Source organism: Xyrauchen texanus, chromosome 30 (genome assembly GCF_025860055.1).
Source record: "Xyrauchen texanus isolate HMW12.3.18 chromosome 30, RBS_HiC_50CHRs, whole genome shotgun sequence".
NCBI lineage: Eukaryota > Metazoa > Chordata > Actinopteri > Cypriniformes > Catostomidae > Xyrauchen > Xyrauchen texanus.
In genome coordinates, this window is record NC_068305.1 from 42,054,777 (window position 1) to 42,077,400 (window position 22,624).

At 42.3% G+C, this 22,624-nt stretch overlaps 1 pseudogene; it reads right to left on the reverse strand.

The window, feature by feature from the left end:
* Positions 1 to 13,672: 13,672 nt before the first annotated feature.
* LOC127623985 (zona pellucida sperm-binding protein 4-like) lies at positions 13,673 to 22,604 on the reverse strand (annotated as a pseudogene).
* Between the last annotated feature and the right edge of the window lie 20 nt (positions 22,605 to 22,624).

A 22,624-nucleotide genomic window follows, 5' to 3' on the forward strand; every position in this document is an offset into this window, starting at 1 on the left:
TTCTATTTCCTGTTCCTCTCATCTGGCTCTTCTATTTCCTGTTCCTCTCATCTGGCTCTTCTATTTCCTGTTCCTCTCATCTGGCTCTTCTATTTCCTGTTCCTCCCATCTGGCTCTTCTATTTCCTGCTCCTCTCATCTGGCTCTTCTATTTCCTGCTCCTCTCATCTGGCTCTTCTATTTCCTGTTCCTCTCATCTGGCTCTTCTATTTCCTGTTCCTCCCATCTGGCTCTTCCATTTCCTGCTCCTCTCATCTGGCTCTTCTATTTCCTGCTCCTCTCATCTGGCTCTTCTATTTCCTGTTCCTCTCATCTGGCTCTTCTATTTCCTGTTCCTCTCATCTGGCTCTTCTATTTCCTGCTCCTGTCATCTGGCTCTTCCATTTCCTGCTCCTCTCATCTGGCTCTTCCATTTCCTGTTCCTCTCATCTGGCTCTTCCATTTCCTGTTCCTCTCATCTGGCTCTTCTATTTCCTGTTCCTCTCATCTGGCTCTTCTATTTCCTGTTCCTCTCATCTGGCTCTTCTATTTCCTGCTCCTGTCATCTGGCTCTTCTATTTCCTGTTCCTCTCAGATTGCTCTTCTATTTCCTGTTCCTCTCATCTGGCTCTTCTATTTCCTGTTCCTCTCATCTGGCTCTTCTATTTCCTGCTCCTGTCATCTGGCTCTTCCATTTCCTGTTCCTCTCATCTGGCTCTTCTATTTCCTGTTCCTCTCATCTGGCTCTTCTATTTCCTGTTCCTCTCATCTGGCTCTTCTATTTCCTGTTCCTCTCATCTGGCTCTTCTATTTCCTGCTACTCTCATCTGGCTCTTCTATTTCCTGTTCCTCCCATCTGGCTCTTCTATTTCCTGCTCCTCTCATCTGGCTCTTCTATTTCCTGTTCCTCTCATCTGGCTCTTCTATTTCCTGTTCCTCTCATCTGGCTCTTCTATTTCCTGTTCCTCTCATCTGGCTCTTCTATTTCCTGTTCCTCTCATCTGGCTCTTCTATTTCCTGCTCCTGTCATCTGGCTCTTCTATTTCCTGCTCCTGTCATCTGGCTCTTCTATTTCCTGCTCCTGTCATCTGGCTCTTCTATTTCCTGTTCCCGTCAGATTGCTCTTCTATTTCTCTTTTCTCTCATCCTGTGCTTTTATTTCCTGTTCTTCTCATCCTGTGCTTCTATTTCGTACCTGTTTCTCTGTGATTATCTCATCATCAGTGCTATAATCACACTCGCTATCTCTTCTCTTTCACTGAGCATGCCTCTATTTTTACTATGGTATAATTGCATACAACCCATCTGCTGTGGGTAACTCGCCTAGAGTGCAGCACGTCAAGACTCGTTTTGCTCATGGTGTTTGGCCTACATACTGCACACATGCACATACTCATGAAACACACAAAGACACACACTCCCCTGAATCACATGTAGATACACACTCATCCTGTTATACACACGCTTGTGTGCTTAAATCAGAACACAAACACAAACAGATCATCAGTGATAAACACATGATGTATAATCATGCCCATCACAGCCTTTAAGAATATAAGCATATATAAGACATATGTCACATGACCATTGAATTTAGTCTCTCATCTCAATTATTCATGATTTGGTGATTTTTTAGAGATCTATCATGAATTATATATATTTTTAATTATTAATTTGCAAGATTTTATAAGCAATACAGATCCAAATAATTCAAATATCACCTGCATATTAGATTTATGATGCTTCAGTGAGACTTCTCTTCTGGGAAAATAACCTTTTAAATGCTGTCCGAAAATGATTCAAAACAAGAAGCAGAGCGATGTGATCCAGCATAGTTGTACACATTTCTCTGATACTTTATTATGTGATGCATTAAGAGATGTTTGTTCAGTTTATCTCCAGCATTAAATCACAGACGGTTTAATTACACTCAAAGAAAAGTGCACGCAAGTCTTCATCTATTTCTAATGGGCTGTTGTCCTTAATTGCTATTCGTTTTTCCAAAAGAACAAACTGTGAGTAACACGCCAGCGGAGGGATGAGCAAAACTAGAACTTCTGGTCCTAAAACACTGGAGCATTGTGCGAAATACACTATCAGGCAAATAAATGAACTTTGAACTCCTTCCTGTAGCTGCTTTCAGTGTTTTTTATGTGTATGAATCGACTTTAAGAGTTTGTCATTCAGAACTGCTGGAACCGAAACCATCAGAACTCAGAACAAGAGCTGTTACGAGAGCACTCGTCCATCAACACTTTCATTTCTGTTCACTTCTGAGTGCACATCTGGTTACTGCATCGCTGCTTTAATGTAATGAAGCACAACATCTGCACATACACACATAAGAAACATGCAATTATGTGATCTATTATAAGATATTTTATTAAATAAAAACAACAACGACCAATGACAGTTTTTAAATTAATATCACGTGTCATGAGAAACATAAGCTGATGTCATGCTGATGTTCACTTGTTGCTGGTTTACTGCAGGTTTAAAAACTTTCTAAACAACATCTGTAAATAAATAAGTGACAATACAAAAAGTCATTCAAAGTCTGAATGTGTCCTTCGATGTTAAACACACACACACTCACACACTCACAAACAAACACACACACACACACACTCACACACTCACAAACAAACACACACACACACACACACACACACTCACACACTCACAAACAAACACACACACACTCACACTCTCACACACTCACAAACAAACACACACACACACACACACACTCACACACTCACAAACAAACACACACACACTCACACTCTCACACACTCACTCACACACTCACAAACAAACACACACACACACACACACACTCACACACTCACAAACAAACACACACACACTCACACTCTCACACACACACTCACACACTCACAAACAAACACACACACACTCACACTCTCACACACTCACTCACACACTCACAAACAAACACACACACACACACACACTCACACACTCACAAACAAACACACACACACTCACACTCTCACACACTCACTCACACACTCACAAACAAACACACACACACTCACACTCTCACACACACACTCACACACTCACAAACAAACACACACACACACACACTCTCACACACACACTCACACACTCACAAACAAACACACACACACACACACACACACACTCACACACTCACAAACAAACACATACACACTCACACTCTCACAAACAAACACACACACACACACACACACTCACACACTCACAAACAAACACACACACACACACTCACTCACACACACACAGAAACACACACACAGACACACACACACACACACACACACACACACAACACACACACACACACACACACACACACACACACAAACACACAGACACACACATTCTCACACACACACACAAACACACACTCTCACACACACTCTCACACACACTCTCACACACACACGGGATGATGAGTGAATGCATGTCTCGCAAAACCTTCCCGAGAAGTATTTCCACAGAACAAACATCAGAATGAATGTGTAACACACTGTGGGACACACTTCCTGTAACACACTGTGGGACACACTTCCTGTAACACACTGTGGGACACACTTCCTGTAACACACTGTGGGACACACTTCCTGTAACACACTGTGGGACACACTTCCTGTAACACACTGTGGGACACACTTCCTGTAACACACTGTGGGACACACTTCCTGTAACACACTGTGGGACACACTTCCTGTAACACACTGTGGGACACACTTCCTGTAACACACTGTGGGACACACTTCCTGTAGCCCAGAGGAACTGAATAACCTCCTCCTGCTTTCTCATTGGATAAAGAAGTGATGAGATATAATCAGATATGGCCACATTATAGCATATGAAGAAATAATCAAGAGTGTCTAAAGGGGTTGTTACACCACATGACTTTTAATTGTTTGATAAAACTTTTTCAAATATTAATCATACGTCAAACTAAATTGTTTCATTGCTCATTTTATATTAAGAAACAACAATAAAATATTATTCTGCATTACTCCAAATTTGAGCTTTTAATGAGCCTCTTTTACACCCCATGACAATTTTTACTTTATAAAAATATAAAAATGACATTGAACAAGTTGATGATAGTTGAGCTGTGTTCAAGTCATTGTTGTTTTAAATGTATTTTTGAATATTTAACAAATCTGGACAAACAAAATGAGCATCATGTCATTGACCCACTTCCACATCACACTACTGCACAACTCCCAAAACACAAGCTGCATTACTGTGTAAACAATGAGCAAAACATGTGTTTCCCGTTTGTATTTTGACTTCCGGAGCGTGACAAATGTTTCCATGATCAGATGAATATCTGACAGTCGTGTGTCCATTACATCGATGTTCCTCACAGGCAGTGCGGTGATATTTCAAGCACAAAAACGGCTGGATCGATTGTGACCGGCTGTGCTCATTAAACACCGCTGCTATTCTAATGATCCTTTAAATGTTTTTATATAAATACAATAAACCATGATTTCTCTTCACACACACACACACACACACACACACACATACACACACACACACAAACATGCATACACACACACACAAACATGCACGCACACACACACACAAACATGCACGCGCACACACACACACACGCATACACACACACAAACATGCATACACACACACACAAACATGCACGCACACACACACACACACACAAACATGCACGCACACACACACACACACAAACATGCACACACACACACACACACAAACACGCACACACACACACACACAAACATGCACGCACACACACACACACACAAACATGCACACACACACACACACACACACACACACACACACAAACATGCACACACACACACACACACACAAACATGCACACACACACACACACAAACATGCACACACACACACACACACACACACACACAAACATGCACACACACACACACACACAAACATGCACACACAAACTCACACACACATGCGCGCGCACACACACACACATGCGCGCACACACACACACACACACAAACATGCGCGCACACACACACACACACACAAACATGCACACACAAACTCACACACACACATGCGCGCGCGCACACACACACACACACACACACCCCTGCAAACATAATTTCTCCTCATTCGTTCATCATGCGCTCGTGCGTTAACAGTGTCGATGAACGCGCGTTCAGCACCAGGGACAGCGACGCTCGACGCGCTCAGGCCGCGATATGAACATCTCATGGACATCTGATTAATTCTCGATTGTTTTGGAGAGTGAATATGAATGTGTGTGTGTCTGTCAGTGCTGCAGGTGTGTTTAAATGCACATAAGAGAGTTGCATTACGCTGCATTATAAGCGCCACACAGCATCCAATCACACGATGGCTTGTTGCTAGGAAAGAAGCAAATGATGAATGACATACCGACTCCCGGCGGGCAGCTCCTCACATGTCCTGTCCGTGATGTGCTCCACTTCTCTGGGAATGTTGTGGAGGAATAATGTTATGTTGTCATCCGCGCCATGTTATTATCAGCGCCCGCGAGCTGCTGGATTGATGCTGGAGAACGCGCGCTACATCCGGTCTGCTGAAGAATCACAGCACCTGAGAGCCGAACGCCAAAATTGACGAATCCTACTATGGAGAAGGCTTCCTTCTTAATATTCATGAGCCAAGCGCTCGCTATTGGAAGGCGAACACGCAACGCCACGAAAAGCTATTTAATATTTATTACCTGAGGCTTCGCTGTTGGACGGTTACAGCGCATCGTCAGCAACAACTGTTTAATATTCATGATAAGACTTTGCCATTGGAGGTTAATAACACATGTCGATGTTATCTATATATTACAAGCTGTGTGTTGAAAATGTGCAAATAATAATCGTGAATCATTTACGTTGTGTGTCGTTTCTTCAAGTAGAGAGGATGATAATGTCATCATAATGTCATGATTTTGGTAGCACATTCGAGGGTAACAACTCAGCGTTAATAATAACTCATCAATATTCATGAGCTAACCCTTCATCACCCAATTAGCTGCAGCAAAGCAATGTAAAGGGCATTATATAATTAGTATTTACTGATTAAGCCTTCTCCATAGGACATTACCATGCCATGTGGGCATCCCTCATAAATTTTCATGAGCTAAGCCTTGCCATGTGCTACTCTAGGTAGAATTAGCCAATTCCAGACTCAGGGGAATGTGATGTTATGTGGGGATCTAAAAGATTCACATACTGCTCAGCTCTTGGGGCTAGTGTAGTCGACTATGCCATTACAGACATGGACCCCTCCTACATACGTGCATTCACCGTCAGACCACAGTCTACCTTATCAGACCACTGTCAAATTAATGTGTTCCTAAAGTCAATCCAACACCATAGAACAGACCAAGAGCCCAGCAACCTGTTCCAACTAAACCCAACATACAAATGGTCCCCAAAATATGAGTCCGAATTCCTCAGTGCAATTAGCTCCAAAGAAATATTACATCTCCACACTGGCTTGGGAACGCCTCGGGGTCCCCCAGTCAGAGCTGGTTAATGTGGCTCGGGATAGGGAAGTTTGGGGCCCCCTGCTGGAGCAGCTGCCCCCACAACCCGACTTCGGATAAGCGGTTGAAGATGGATGGATGGAAATGTCCAACCTAATCAACAGATTTCAAACAACACGGTTTATGGCTAACAAGATTGGCGTAAATTCCGCAGTACAACAAATAAATGACATTTATCAAAGGTGTTCAATCAAAGCAAATTTACTCCGTACAAACAAGAAAACTAAACTTAAAACCGGAGATGAAATTTGGTTCGATAAAGAATATAAAATTAAAAGAAAACTACTAGACAAAACTATTGTGAAGAACTCAAGGATTATAAAAATACAATACACTACAAAACAACACCTAAACCACACTCTTAATGAAACTGAAGACTCAATTAATAATAATCAGTTCTGGGAAAAATGGAACAGTCTGAATAAACAACACAGTCAGGACATAGTCCTGTCCAAAGAGTCAAAGAAATTTCTCCAGAAAATCTCACACCTGACCAGAAAAGCATGCAAAATAAACTGAAACCCTTTACACTATCAGATTAGCAGAGCAGAATTGGCAGATGCAGTTAAGAAACTAAAACCCAGAAAGTCATGTGGTTTAGAGAACATTAGAACAGAAATGCTGAAGCACAGTCCAGCAGTACTGCAGGAGGCCTTGTTAAAACTCTTCAGTCTGGTTCTGCAGTCTGGCTACTTTCCTGACACCTGGAGTATGGGCTTAATACACCCATTATATAAGAGCAGAGACAAACCCCAATAACTACAGAGGCATTTGTGTGAACAGCAATCTGAGGAAGACTTTCTGCTGTATTCTGAATGCCCGGATACAGGCCTTCCTTACCAAGCACAATGTCTTGAGTAAGAGTCAGATTGGATTCCTACCAAACCACCGCACCACCGACCACATTCACATGCTACACACGATAGTCAACCAGCACATGCATCTAAAAAGCAAAGGCAAGATGGAGTGGTGGTGGCGTAGTGGCTAAAAGCACAGGGCTGTTAATCAGAAGGTCGCTGGTTCTAACCCCACGGCAATAAAAGAACAGAATTTTTCACTCAAGGGTGAGGAGTGAGACAGGGCTGCAGTTTGAGTCCAACTCTGTTCAACATTTACATTAATGAGTTAGCAGTGCTACTGGAACAATCTGCAACACCCGGTCTTACTCTAAATCATTCTGAAGTTAAATTTCTTCTCTATGCAGATGATCTGGTGCTGCTGTCAGCTACTGCACAAGGGCTACAGCAGCACCTGGACCTGCTGGAGAACTACTGTCAGAACTGGGCCCTGACAGTCAATCTGAACAAAACAAAGATTATGATCTTCCAGAAAAAAGTCAGATTACAGGACAGCAGATACACATTCACTCTAGGGAACACTGCAATAGAACACACCCGACACTACGACTACCTCCTCTAAACATCAGCGCTTCAGGGGGTTTTGGTCTGGCAGTGAATGCACTAAAAGAGAAAGCTAGAAGAGCATTCTGTGCTATTAAGGGCAAATTGCTGGTGTTACTGGGGGAGATCAGATCAGATGCTGGTGTTACTGGGGGAGATCAGATCAGATGCTGGTGTTACTGGGGGAGATCAGATCAGATGCTGGTGTTGCTGGAGGAGATCAGATCAGATGCTGGTGTTACTGGGGGAGATCAGATCAGATGCTGGTGTTACTGGAGGAGATCAGATCAGATGCTGGTGTTACTGGAGGAGATCAGGTCAGATGCTGGTGTTACTGGGGGAGATCAGATCAGATGCTGGTGTTACTGGGGGAGATCAGATGCTGGTGTTACTGGGGGAGATCAGATGCTGGTGTTACTGGAGGAGATCAGATCAGATGCTGGTGTTACTGGGGGAGATCAGATCAGATGCTGGTGTTACTGGGGGAGATCAGATCAGATGCTGGTGTTACTGGGGGAGATCAGATCAGATGCTGATGTTACTGGGGGAGAACAGATCAGATGCTGGTGTTACTGGAGGAGATCAGATCAGATGCTGGTGTTACTGGAGGAGATCAGGTCAGATGCTGGTGTTACTGGGGGAGATCAGATCAGATGCTGGTGTTACTGGGGGAGATCAGATCAGATGCTGGTGTTACTGGAGGAGATCAGATCAGATGCTGGTGTTACTGGAGGAGATCAGGTCAGATGCTGGTGTTACTGGGGGAGATCAGATCAGATGCTGGTGTTACTGGGGGAGATCAGATCAGATGCTGGTGTTACTGGAGGAGATCAGATCAGATGCTGGTGTTACTGGGGAGAACAGATCAGATGCTGGTGTTACTGGGGGAGATCAGATCAGATGCTGGTGTTACTGGAGGAGATCAGATCAGATGCTGGTGTTACTGGAGGAGATCAGATCAGATGCTGGTGTTACTGGGGGAGAACAGATCAGATCAGATGCTGGTGTTACTGGAGGAGATCAGATCAGATGCTGGTGTTACTGGGGGAGAACAGATCAGATCAGATGCTGGTGTTACTGGGGGAGATCAGATCAGATGCTGGTGTTACTGGGGAGATCAGATCAGATGCTGGTGTTACTGGGGGAGAACAGATCAGATGCTGGTGTTACTGGAGGAGATCAGATCAGATGCTGGTGTTACTGGGGGAGAACAGATCAGATGCTGGTGTTACTGGGGGAGATCAGATCAGATGCTGGTGTTACTGGAGGAGATCAGATCAGTTGCTGGTGTTACTGGGGAGATCAGATCAGATGCTGGTGTTACTGGGGGAGAGCAGATCAGATGCTGGTGTTACTGGGGGAGATCAGATCAGATGCTGGTGTTACTGGGGAAGAACAGATCAGATGCTGGTGTTACTGGAGGAGATCAGATCAGATGTTGGTGTTACTGGGGTAGATCAGATCAGATGCTGGTGTTACTGGGGGAGAACAGATCAGATGCTGGTGTTACTGGAGGAGATCAGATCAGATGCTGGTGTTACTGGAGGAGATCAGATCAGATGCTGGTGTTACTGGAGGAGATCAGATCAGATGCTGGTGTTACTGGGGGAGATCAGATCAGATGCTGGTGTTACTGGGGAAGAACAGATCAGATGCTGGTGTTACTGGGGTAGATCAGATCAGATGCTGGTGTTACTGGGGGAGATCAGATCAGATGCTGGTGTTACTGGAGGAGATCAGATCAGATGCTGGTGTTACTGGAGGAGATCAGATCAGATGCTGGTGTTACTGGGGAAGATCAGATCAGATGCTGGTGTTACTGGGGGAGAACAGATCAGATGCTGGTGTTACTGGGGGAGATCAGATCAGATGCTGGTGTTACTGGAGGAGATCAGATCAGATGCTGGTGTTACTGGGGGAGATCAGATCAGATGCTGGTGTTACTGGAGGAGATCAGATCAGATGCTGGTGTTACTGGGGAGATCAGATCAGATGCTGGTGTTACTGGGGAGATCAGATCACATGCTGGTGTTACTGGAGGAGATCAGATCAGATGTTGGTGTTACTGGGGGAGACCAGATCAGATGCTGGTGTTACTGGGGGAGATCAGATCAGATGCTGGTGTTACTGGGGGAGATCAGATCAGATGCTGGTGTTACTGGGGGAGATCAGATCACATGCTGGTGTTACTGGAGGAGATCAGATCAGATGTTGGTGTTACTGGGGGAGACCAGATCAGATGCTGGTGTTACTGGGGGAGATCAGATCACATGCTGGTGTTACTGGAGGAGATCAGATCAGATGTTGGTGTTACTGGGGGAGACCAGATCAGATGCTGGTGTTACTGGGGGAGATCAGATCAGATGCTGGTGTTACTGGAGGAGATCAGATCAGATGCTGGTGTTACTGGGGGAGGACCATCATGCATCAGTTGCAGCTAAATACATTTTTGAGCTGCACACCCTCAGAAACCAATTACTGCCTTAATGTACTTCATTCACAGTACTTTTATTCTTTTATGTTCATAATGTCCTGTTAAATGCATATTTTATTTTATATTGTATAGTGTATATTGTTATTATAGTTTTTATTTTTATTTTATTTGATTCTTTACCTGGCACCTTATTTTAATTCTATCTTATCATTATTATTTGTCTTGTCATTATCTGTTTTGTGTATGAATGCTTTGGCAATATTGTATGTAAACACAATCATGCCAATAAAGTACTTTTAAATTGAAAAATTGAAATGAGCGATTTGTGAAACTTCAAAAAGCGGAAGTTTTAAATAAATAAAATAAATTCTTAAAAACGTCCCGGCTGGTCAGATATGCTATCTAGTCGGCTTGACGACAGTGCAGAGTCTCAGATCATCGATAAAAACGTTGATACATTTCAACAGCTGGACAGAAAAAATATCTGCAGACTGAGTCACGTTTGGTAACGTGTAGTTGTTACACAGTGGTGGACAGACGCGTTGATAAGTAACGTGTAGCACTGCCCAATCAGTGATCACGCAGACAAAAACATATGACGGAGGCATTATGTACATACGTCAGCATCCAGAGACTGACGTCAATGATGTCATCCAACAGAGCTGTTCACCTGTTTGTCTCCATGGGTTTCCTAATTTTATAATTGGGTTTTTAGCTGTATGTGTAAAATAAGGTCTGTGGTAAACATTACTTGAAGATATTTTAACGTTTTGTTCTATGACATAATTTACACACTCTACCTCAAAAGTGAAATCTGAAGCTACCATGATTAAAAAATGCTATTCAATACAGCATCAAAATTCACATTTGAGGTAGAGTGTGTAAATTATTTCATAGAACAAAACATCCATGTTTACAATATACCTTATTTTTTATACCATAGTTTTCGGACTACAAACCGCAACCTATAGTATTCTACTGTAAAGTCTGTAAAATAAGATTGATTGTCTATAAAAAATTATATTGATTAATTATTCTTTGTATTGTAAAATCTGGTTTTAATCTTATTTCCCCCTTATAATGTATAATCATCAATATTTGTATTTTATTTATTGTTTTTCTCTTATTATATACTGTATTTATCTCAACTCTGTCCTACATCTTGTAATTTTCTTTGCATGGAAGTGGATATATTATTATTGTTCAACACTTTAATAAAAATAATTATACTTTATGCAATGTGCATATTTATGGACTGGGTTGGCAGGGTTACTTTTTAAACGTATTCCACCACAGATTACAGAATACATACTGCGAAATGTACTTTGTTACGTATTCCGTTAGATTACAAAGTAATTTATTCTAAATACTTTGGATTACTTCTTCAGCATTGGTAGATTTGGTACATCAATTCTCTAGGTATTTACAGCTGCGCCACCTCCTCTGTATTGTTTTTGGGAGTAGCACATACCCCCCCTATAGCTGCAGATACTCTGGGAGAGGTGATTACTGCTTTTGGAAAAGGTCATGAGGCATCAGTGTATTACTCCCTGCTAATTCAGAGTCTGGGGGGCGGAGCTTGAACTTTTATCAAGAGAATATGGTAGAAAGATTTAAACTTGGTATTGGAGGAAGGAGTGTGGGCTAGGATTCTATAAAATGTCAAGTCTGTATCTAGAGATGCAAAGGTTCTCCTTATGCAATTTAAGATTTGACACAGATTCTGTTGGACCCCCTCTGGATTGTATAAGCTTGGTCTTAAAGACTCACCCACCTGCTGGCCATGCCCATCAGAAGATGGAGACGCAACCCATGTTTTTTGGGGTTGTGTTAAGATCCAAGAATTTTGGTAGAAGGTTCAGAGTTTTATAGGTTACGTTTTAGGCACTCAAATTGAATTCTGCCCCAGACTCTGTATTTTGGGGCTATGGGCCAGTCAAAAATTATTTTAATGGAAGTCGGATGGAGCGCCCTCATTTCCGGAGTGGTGTGTGGAGATGGGGAGGGTGGCTGCTTTCAAGGAGATTTCAAGCAGATGGCTGGGGGTTCGGAATTTGTTTGATAGGAAGAGTGGCAAATATTTAGTGTTCTCTCGGAGAGGAGCTGTGGAGAGCGATGTTTAGTTTGTGTTTGTGTCCACAGGGGTGTTCATTGAGGGTAAAATGTTGATTCAACATATGTTTTTATTTGAATCAATGTGAATTGAAAAAACTGCCCCGTTGAGCAATAATTAATGAGCAATACACAGCTTAATACATTTCTTCTGCCATTACATGGACTTGCTTTATTGTCCTATTCTGTATTTCTATATACATTTATGGAGCTGGTTTTAATAAATAAAACTAGAATAAGCGGTCTTGTTGCTGTATTGTATGTGTACTGGAAGCGTCGGTCAAAGTCAAATTCCTTGTGTGTAAGCATACTTGGCAATAAAGCTCATTCTGGTATATGAAAATAGCTTGTCATTTTCTTATTGTTTTGAAAATTTTACACTCACGTCATTTGTGATGTATACAGTAAGTGATTGATTCAAAAGAGCCAAATATGTATGGGCATTTAAGGGTTAAATATTTTAACAAGTCACATTTGAGATTTGTCTAACTGTACTGGCTTTAAGCAGACAGAAAGACTACATTGAAGAGAAGCAATGTTCATAATATAACCATCAAAACTGAAGTCTATTAGAAATGTACTATAAAGTCAGCATTTACTGGCACAAAAACGATGTCAGTCAGTTATGGTGGCAACATGGTCTCTCCTCCCTCCCAGTTCTCGGAGCACGTACACACTAGGGAAAGCGTTGACTAATTGAATTGAGCCAAGAGTGTATTCAAACTGGCTTGTCTCTCATGGATGTCCAAAACATTCAAGAGAATTGTCAAACACTTGGAAAGGCACCTCTATTGACACCCACAAAGCAAAATTGTGCTTTTATCACCACAGTTTAAATTATGTGGTGTACCTTTGACCCTCTTAGCTTTTCATGGTAGTGAGGTTGAAGACATCCGTGGAGAGAACTCCCCCCAAAGAACTCAATGTACACTTGATCCTGAGGAAATCTTGAACTGTTTACAGTACCTCCTTGGTTTGAGCATGTCCCTTCTGTACTTGAGCAAATTCAAACACCTGAGACAATAGGCATATCGGTTAACAATTGCATACCCTTCTATATAATGGTCATGGTATTGCTTGCAGCCTCGGTGATTTTTACGGATACACCACACCTCATTAAAACAGCTCAGACTGTTGTTTGTGTCTGGTAACTTTATTAAATTTACATGAAGAAAATGCCTCCACTGGAAACGACAGTCTCTTCAATGTTCTCACCAACATCTCTTTCTGGAATACAAGAGAAGGCAGAGGTTAAAAGCGGTTTACAAAAGGACAAACCACAGTGAAGTAATACACCTACTTTGCCTGGTGCAGCTCTGCTCACAGGAGCCAGTGGAAGAGGGATGGCACACCGATGTACTACAGTGGATGAAGACCTGAGCAAGAAGGGGATTAACCACAGCATTCATAAGAACCATTAAGGGTTTAGGGGTGTTGAAAGTTGGATGGTAATCATACCATTCCCTGCAGAGGAGCTAGTGATGCTGGATCCACAAACGTGAACATCTTCACAATAAAGCTTGTAATGGGTTGGGAACTGAAGACCAGAGGAGCCATCCACAGGAACCGGTGTGGTGAGGTAACGATCATCCTGGTAAGGGCATCTGGAAGGCAGAGTAACAGTCAGGACTAGCTCAAAACAGACCAATGACACAAATGCTGGGGTTATACTCACCCATTAACTAGAAGGTCCCACTGAGGCAGGCTGAGGGAATCAGGGGATGATGTCGCCCAGCAATGTCCCAGCATCAGGACAATATTGGGGTCAGTCCTCTCCAAAAGGTGCACCTCAACATACACAGGTTGTCGTAGGACTTTTGTGACTGGGTAATCAGCATCACTGTAGTAGGACGTGTATGCAGCATCCTCTGCAGGAGGACAACATTTTAGAAACCCTAGTTACACTTTCAAGACAGCTGATATAGAGAAGCAGTACATTACCTTCTGCACATCCTTTTGTGACACATTGTCCATTTGCCAGGCGAAGCTCCACTCTGAGGGGTCCAGGAGCAGCTACAGGTGGAGGTGGAGGAACGGTGTTGACCTCCACAACCAGAGCTTGAACAGCAGTGCCAGAATACCTACACTGGAAGAGAAGCCTGGACAACAGACAGTGAGCTTGTAGCACAAGTCAAAGATTGCATTTAAGCTAAAGCATAGATCACCTACTCAAAGTGACTGTCCCTTGTGATGGAACCAAGTGGTCCAATCCCCACTTCATAGGATGAAGTCATTCTGTTCTCATACACCACATATCCATTGTCCTCCTGCAAACAGCAACATGGTTAGCATTCACTCCTTTCCAAGCAAAACAAGTCTAAACAGCACCAGTACCCACCATCATGCTTGTGCCACAAGCTGTGACAGGAATTGGTAAATGGCAAAGGAAGGTGTGGACCCAACTGGAGCACAAGGTGGGTCATTTCCACCCAACAGACGGACTGTATCCAGACTTAGTGAAGGCAGTGTAACATCTCTAGCCACCACAACCACAAACTGGCCATCTCTAATACACTGGACGGTCACTGTTTCAAGGTAGAGAGCAAGTTACCTCAGAGAATCAGTTGAATACGAACAACCTTACAATTGGCTCAACACACTTACCGGCATTCCCATAGTAACACTGCTGTCCGTCAAAGCAGCAGTTTATAGCGTCACACTCAGCAGCACTGATACCAGGTGGTCCACATTGGATCTGCTCATAATCAGCTACAGCACACTTGTCAAGAGGCTCTGCCTGCGCCACTGGCTGCTTGGGTGGAAACGCTTGAGAAACCTGTTGTGCGGTTTGCTGTTGCAGGGCCTGTTGAGCCAAAAACTGCTGATCACTTGGCTGGAACACAACATCTTGAGGATTCTTGGCTAAAATTCCTCCTCGAGTTTGCTGGAGGACTGAAGCTTGAGGATTCTGGGCTGGACCCCACCCTTGATTTTTCAGTTGCAGACCCTGTGGAGCCAAAAACTTCTGATCACTTGGCTGGAACACAACATCTTGAGGATTCTTGGCTAAAATTCCTCCTCGAGTACGCTGGAGGACTGAAGCTTGAGGATTCTGGACTGGATTTCCCCCTTGTCGTCGAGTCTGCTGTGGAGTTAAAAACTGTTGATCACTTGGCTGAAATGCAAGAGATTGACCACTCCTGGCTGGAATCCCTCCTTGTTGGCCACTTTGCTGGAAGACTGAATCTTGAGGCACCTGGGGCAGATTACTCCACTGTGGAACAGCATGACAGAAAGCACAAAACCACACACAAAGTGCCAAAAGATGAACTGTACCCATACTTTCTGCCATTAGTCCACAACTGAATTCATCATTCAAGTGGATTCCTTTTGAATCCTTCGAAGTGCAGCTCATTAACGATGTCACTCCCTGTTCAATTAACAGTCTTCATTCATCAGACTGGGCATTTACAGATAAGGTGATTCTAATTGATTCTAAAAAGTTAACCTGAAGATTTTGTGTGGTCACATTTAGTCTAATTAACATGCTAGTCTTCACACAACTTAATTAAAACAATTCACAACAAATGATGAAATGCCCAGAAGCCAATATGTACACCAAAGCATATGTATATCAGTAAAAGATGTACTAAAGTATTTTTATGTAGTTTACATGTCACCTCTTCTTTAAATATTATATTTACTATAAGTTAAAGTACTTTTAATAGTAAGAAGAATACCTGCAGTATTTTTTCACAATGATTGCAAAGGACAGTGTGGAACCAACAGGAACATTTACATTTATGTATTTGGCAGATGCTTTTAAAGCAACTTACAGTGCACTTATTACAGGGACAATCCCCCAGAGCAACCTGGAGTTAAGTGCCTTGCTCAAGGACACAATGGTGGTGGCTGCGGGGTTCGAACCAGCGACCTTCTGATTACCAAGTCAAGTCAAGTCAAGTGGTTTTTATTGTCGTTTCAACCATATACAGTTAGTACAGTACACAGCAAAACGAGACAACGTTCCTCCAGGACCATGGTGCTACATAAAAACAACAAAGGACCAACATAGGACCACCAGTTATGTGCTTTACCACTCTAGGAACAGAAGGTGGTTCATTTCCATTAAGTAGTTATACTGTATCTAGGCAATAATCAAAATGATCATAATCAAAATCATCAGATCATTTTTTTGCTTTTGATGTCAAAATGTAAGCAGGATCCACCCATGGTGCCATACAAGCTAGAACTGCTACTGTTGAAAACAGTATTAACACATCAATTTTTAATTACTAATTGTCTACAATTCCAAACTCAGCCCCTGAGTTTAACGGCATAGTTCACCCAAAAATGAAATTTCTCTCATCATTTACTCACCCTCATGCCATCCTGAATGTGTTAAACTTTCTTTCTTCTGCAGAACACAAATTAAGGCTTTTAGAGGAATATCTCAGCTCTGTAGGTCCGTAGTGACCGCAAGTGACTGGTGATCAGAACTCAGAAGGTCAAAAAGCACATATGATCATAGTAAAAGTAATACAGTCTTCTAAAGTGATACAATTGCTTTGGGTGAGAAACAGATCAATATATAAGCAGTGGCGTAGTCAAGGGTGGGCCGGTGTGTGTGAGTCGTGGGGTGCCATGCGAGATTCGGACACCTTAATGGCGAGCTCTCATGCACTTTGTTAGTTTTAATACTTTTTGTGTCATAAACCGGTGAAATTTGATACACCCTGTTTCATAACTGTTCTATGACGACAATATGTCAAAGAATTCAAAATCCTCGAGCTCTGGAGACATTTAGAGACACTTACATGCTCAAGCCGATACTCCTGACAAGGCCACAGACTAAGGACTCAATTTGGCCATTAAGGTGAAAGAGATTCAGCGCCAACTGTTGAACATGACGGCAATGCTGACAAAGGTCGTTACTGACTTGGAGGATCTTGCTGTAATACGTCGATCGATCACTGACATGGAGACTGTGAAATAATTAATGCTTCTCAACAACTTCTCTGGGTGATGTAGCTTGCTGTGTCATCACAAAGCAAAGCTGCTCCTTGTTCAAAGGATGTGTTCTTTAGGAATGTGTTTCTTGTCTCTACTCTCACGTTTCACATGTAGCTCAAACATGTATGTCACCCCCATATAAGGTAAAGAACTATTTCATTGGTGGGGGTCCAGTGGAATGTGGTTTTTCTGGACCATATAACAGAATGCTGAACAATAAAATTGGAAGAAGGATTTGATACCATTGGGTGTCTGTGTCATTTCTTTCTTCCCTCAGCTGAGCCATGATCGAGAGGGGGATTGCAGATCAACAAAATAAATTAAATACATTGGATGACAAAATTATCTAACAGAGACTAAATTCATTGGTTATTAGAGTGGGGGACGCCGAGAAACAGATAAATTCTTTGGAGTCATCCGAGAGGGAATTAGCTGCTAACTCGCTAGCTGACCAAGACAGACTTGGAGTGTCTCTGGGAAAAGTTGGAAAACTTTGAGGATTGTAACAGGCAAAACAACGACAGAATTGTTGGAATTCCTGAGGTCGAAGAAGGCCGAAATATGGAGAAATTCCTAGATGAGCAATTCCTGAGTCTGCTAGACATAACAGACCAGAAACTGGAAATCGAGGGAGCTCACAGACTTCAGGCTCAGAGATCCTCTGAGGGAGACAGGCCCCTAACAATTCTGGCCAAATTTCTGAGATCATCTGATCAAGATCTTGAGTTAAGACGAGGAGTAAAGGAAGGCTTTCTTGGAAGAATCACAGTTTTTCTAGTTCCTAGACGCTATGAATTCGACAAGAGAGAAATGTGTTCAATTCGTACAATTTGTAAAGAAGCACCAGACATGAGCAATCAGATGGCAAAGTTGTCACAGGGACTCTTGTTTAGAGGGATGGATGACGGTTGGCTCTGTCATGCGCGGAGTTAATGTGCATGTTTTTCCTTTTTCTGTTTTGTTCTGGGGGATGTTTGGGGGTCGACTGTTGCACCAATGTTAGAATGTGGTCTTTACAATTTTATTTTTAACACACAATCTATATTTTTTCAAATGTCAAAATGTCCAATGTTAATATGAGCAGACCATCTATCTCCTTGTGGAATGTGAATGGGTTGGGGCAATCGCATAAAAAAAGGAAGGTTATTTCTTTTCTTAAACACAAGAAATATGATATAGTGTTTCTTCAAGAAACACCTCTTTCCCGCAGGAAGCTGAACAATTTGAGAAGATATGGGGTTTTCTTTAGTGCTGGCTCAAGTAAGAGCAGGGGAGTCAATACACTGATGAGTGAACATCCACAATTCAAATGTCTCAAACAGATTAAAGATACATTAGGAAGAGTCATTATTGTTTTAGCAGAAATTCAGGGACAAAGGTTGATTTTGGCTAATATTTATGCACTTAACGCTGATGATCAGGGCTTTTTATGGATCTTGATGGGATGTTGCAAGTCAGCTGGCACTCCTCATGATATAAGATTAGGAGGAGACTTTTGATGGACTCAGTCCTTGATCATAGTGAAGTAAAAGTGTGTAAGCCCCCTAGTGCAACATTGCCGCTTCACAGGATGTGTACAAATCCACGCACAACTCACCACGCACCCCACCGAGAGCGAACCACATTATAGCGATCTCGAGGAGGTTACCCCGTGTGACTCTACCCTCCCTAGTAACCGGGCCAATTTGGTTGCTTAGGAGAGCAGGCTGGAGTCACTCAGTATGTCCTGGGATTCTAACTAGCGAACTCCAGGGGTGGATGCCGCATCTTTACCACTGAGCTACCCAGGCCCCCGGGATTATCTTTTTAAGATTTTGGAAATATACAGGTTCGGAAATACATTTATTGGATGGATTAAGTTACTTTATAGTCATCCGGTAGCAGCGGTACAAACAAATGTATTATTTCAGACTATTTTACTCTGGATGGGACACCCGGCAGGGTTGCCCTCTTTCCCTATTATTGTTCTGTCTGGCCTTGGAGCCATTAACAGTCACGATAAGAAAGGAAGATGAATTTCCAGGGGTGGTGGTGGGAGGTATGTTGCATTAGCTTTTGCTTTACAGAGATGATATATTATTAGTTAGATCTATGCCTTGCCTCCACAGAATTATGAATTCCTTTTCTAAGTTCTCAGGATACAGAGTCAATTGGTCTAAATTGAAGCTTTGTCTCTGACAGCGTACTGCCTGTAAAATCTTTCCAGCCAGGTGCCTTCTAGTGCCTTCTTTTAATATTTGGCCATTTTATTCCCAGTAAATTTGTGTCATTTAGTTCATGTTCATTTTGTTAATAAAAAGTTTTTCGAGCGATGTGGATAGGTGGGCTTCATTACATTTATCTTTGATTGGGAAGGTTAATGTTATTGTGGCATGTATGCAATCGAGAGTTTACTGCAATGCCAATTACGGCACTAAACCGATACGCCACCCCGAAATTGTCCGGGGACCCACAGATACATCAATTGTAAAACACAGATTCGCAGTGGCTGAGTCAGGTATCAGACAAGGATAAGCACTTCACAGGTTTTATTCCTCAATACACACAATAAAATGCAAAACTGGTATCTTTTAATATACAAACATTAAAAAGGAATCCATCAATCATGGAGCTGGTTACACAGACACACACGCACACACACACACACTTTACCACTTCAGAATTGGGGGATTCATCTTGCCTATCCAATAAACAGCAATTACTCGTGCTCTCACCACACAACACCAAATCACCCGCTGTGAACACTGCAGACCGATAGCCGAACCACCACCACACACAGAGGACTCTGGCTAATACTGGAACCCCAATTCTGAATGGAAGAGAAAAAAAAAACAGTATGAGATACAAACAAATACACATTCCACATAATGGTCTGTCAATTAAACACTTATCACATGCTGCCAGAAAGAATCAGTTTGTCACAATCGTTCGCTGGCTGATACTGGTTAACTCAGCCCAGCGCTGTCCTATAAGAATGTAATCTCAGACTACAATACAACAGAATACTCAAAACACATTTACAACCAAAATACAACAAGACATAGTATTCGCAATGAAACAATAGTAGGGACAAAACCAGAAGCTTCTCGCTACTGTACTCAAATCTTAATGTCAATCCTGGAAAAGACTAAGTTTAGATGCATCACCACCGGCTGTGAACTCGCTATCGTTCTGGTCGTCAAGGAGACCCTCGTTCGCTGAAAAGAGATCGTCAAACAATTCGAATAAATGTACAGATAGACAGTGGATGCATCGTTCCAATAAAAGGCAGAGGAATGGTCGTAGACAGCTCGCAGAGGAGAATACATCTCCGTTCAGAAGCGCTCCAGTTCGAATGACTAACGGATGCAAGTAATCCTAATTCACAGGACCAGCAATGGGTCGCATAAAGCCTAACAGTGCCCACAAAGCCTGCTGCACCACCTCCTGGCCCCCGTGTCACTGTTAATATATAATACACAACATTTCAATCCAAGAAATCACGGTCTTGTGAACCCAACATTAAAATAAGTGTAACATACCTGCGTATGGAAACTCGCGCCACCCAGTGCACTTGATGGCGTGCTAATTATGGACTCGCATTGACAAATATTTGCTCAATGTGTCTAAAAGTACCTTCCCTGCTTTTGTATTGAACAGAAAGTTATTGCCCCATTTCGCCATTGCAAAGCCTTTCTATCAAACTAACCGGAGAAGTTACACCCCGTTATCTGCAGAGTCCAGAGTGTTTAATTCAGACATTTAATTAAATGTTGCCTCGAGCATATGGCTGAACCCTAAATGATGTGTTATTAAGTCCCCTTTCTGCTGGTCAGAGTGTATTGTGAGGGGGGATTACTACACTCTGTGACGTATTTGTGAGTGGAGTGTTTAGATCTTTTGAAAATTTGGTTCAGCATTTTGGGATTCCCAGATCTCTAGGTATTTACAGCTGCGCCACCTCTATTGTTTTTGGGAGTAGCATACATCCCTAAAGCTGCATAAACCCTTTGTAGGTGTAAGCATACTTGGCAATAAAGCTCATTCTGATTCTTAGTCATGAAAAATATAATCAATTTGTTTTGAAAATTATACACTCATTGTATGTGACAATAGTAATGGGGCTCTAAAGACACAAATATGTATTGGAAATATGCCAGGCATTTAAGGGTTAAATATTTTAGTCACATTTGAGATTTGCCCAACTGTAGCAGACTGCACTGAAATGTTCATAGTAGAACCATCAAAACAGAAGTCTACTATGAATTCAACATTTATCTGGCACAAAAACAGCATCAATCAGTTATGGTGGCAACATGGCCGCTCCTCCCACCCAGTTCTCAGAGCACATACACTAGGGAAAGCTTGGATTAATTGAACCAAGAGTGGATTCAAACTTGCTTGCACCAGCTTTCCACAGTCTCTCGTGGGATGTCCAAAACACTGGTTCGCGTCAATGGTTCATGGAAGATCCATGTCAACTGGTTCATTCCAAGTAAAACTTTTAGCTGTTAAGAGCAAGTTTTTCTACTTTGAAGAAAAACCCAGTACTACAACTAGTTTGACATTTTTTAGCCAATCATTTGAATTTAGATGTGCATAAGGGTGGTTCTGGCAGTGGAAGTTTAGTCCAGAGATTGAGAAAGATCAACACTGCAAGACGATCCCTTTTGAAATCAAAGCGTACACCATAAACGGTCAAAGCTTTAAGCGATCACTTAAAAAAGTACCACTATTGACACCCACAAAGCAAAATTGTGCATTTATCACCACAGTTTAAATTATGCTGTGTATTTTTGACCCTCAGCTTTTCATGGTAGTGAGCTTAAGGACATCCATGGAGAGAACTCTCCCAAAGAACTCCATGTACACTTGATCCTGAGGAAATCTTGAACCATTTACAGTACCTCCTTGGTTTGAGCATGTCCCTTCTGTACTGGAGCAAATTCAAACACCAGAGACAATAGGCATATTGGTTAACAATTGCATACCCTCCTATATAATGGTCATGGTATTGCTTGCAGCCTCGGTGATTTTTGCAGATACACCACACCTCATTAAAACAGCTCAGACTGTTGTTTGTGTCTGGTAACTTTATTAAATTTACATGAAGAAAATGCCTCCACTGGAAACGACAGTCTCTTCAATGTTCTCACCAACATCTCTTTCTGGAATACAAGAG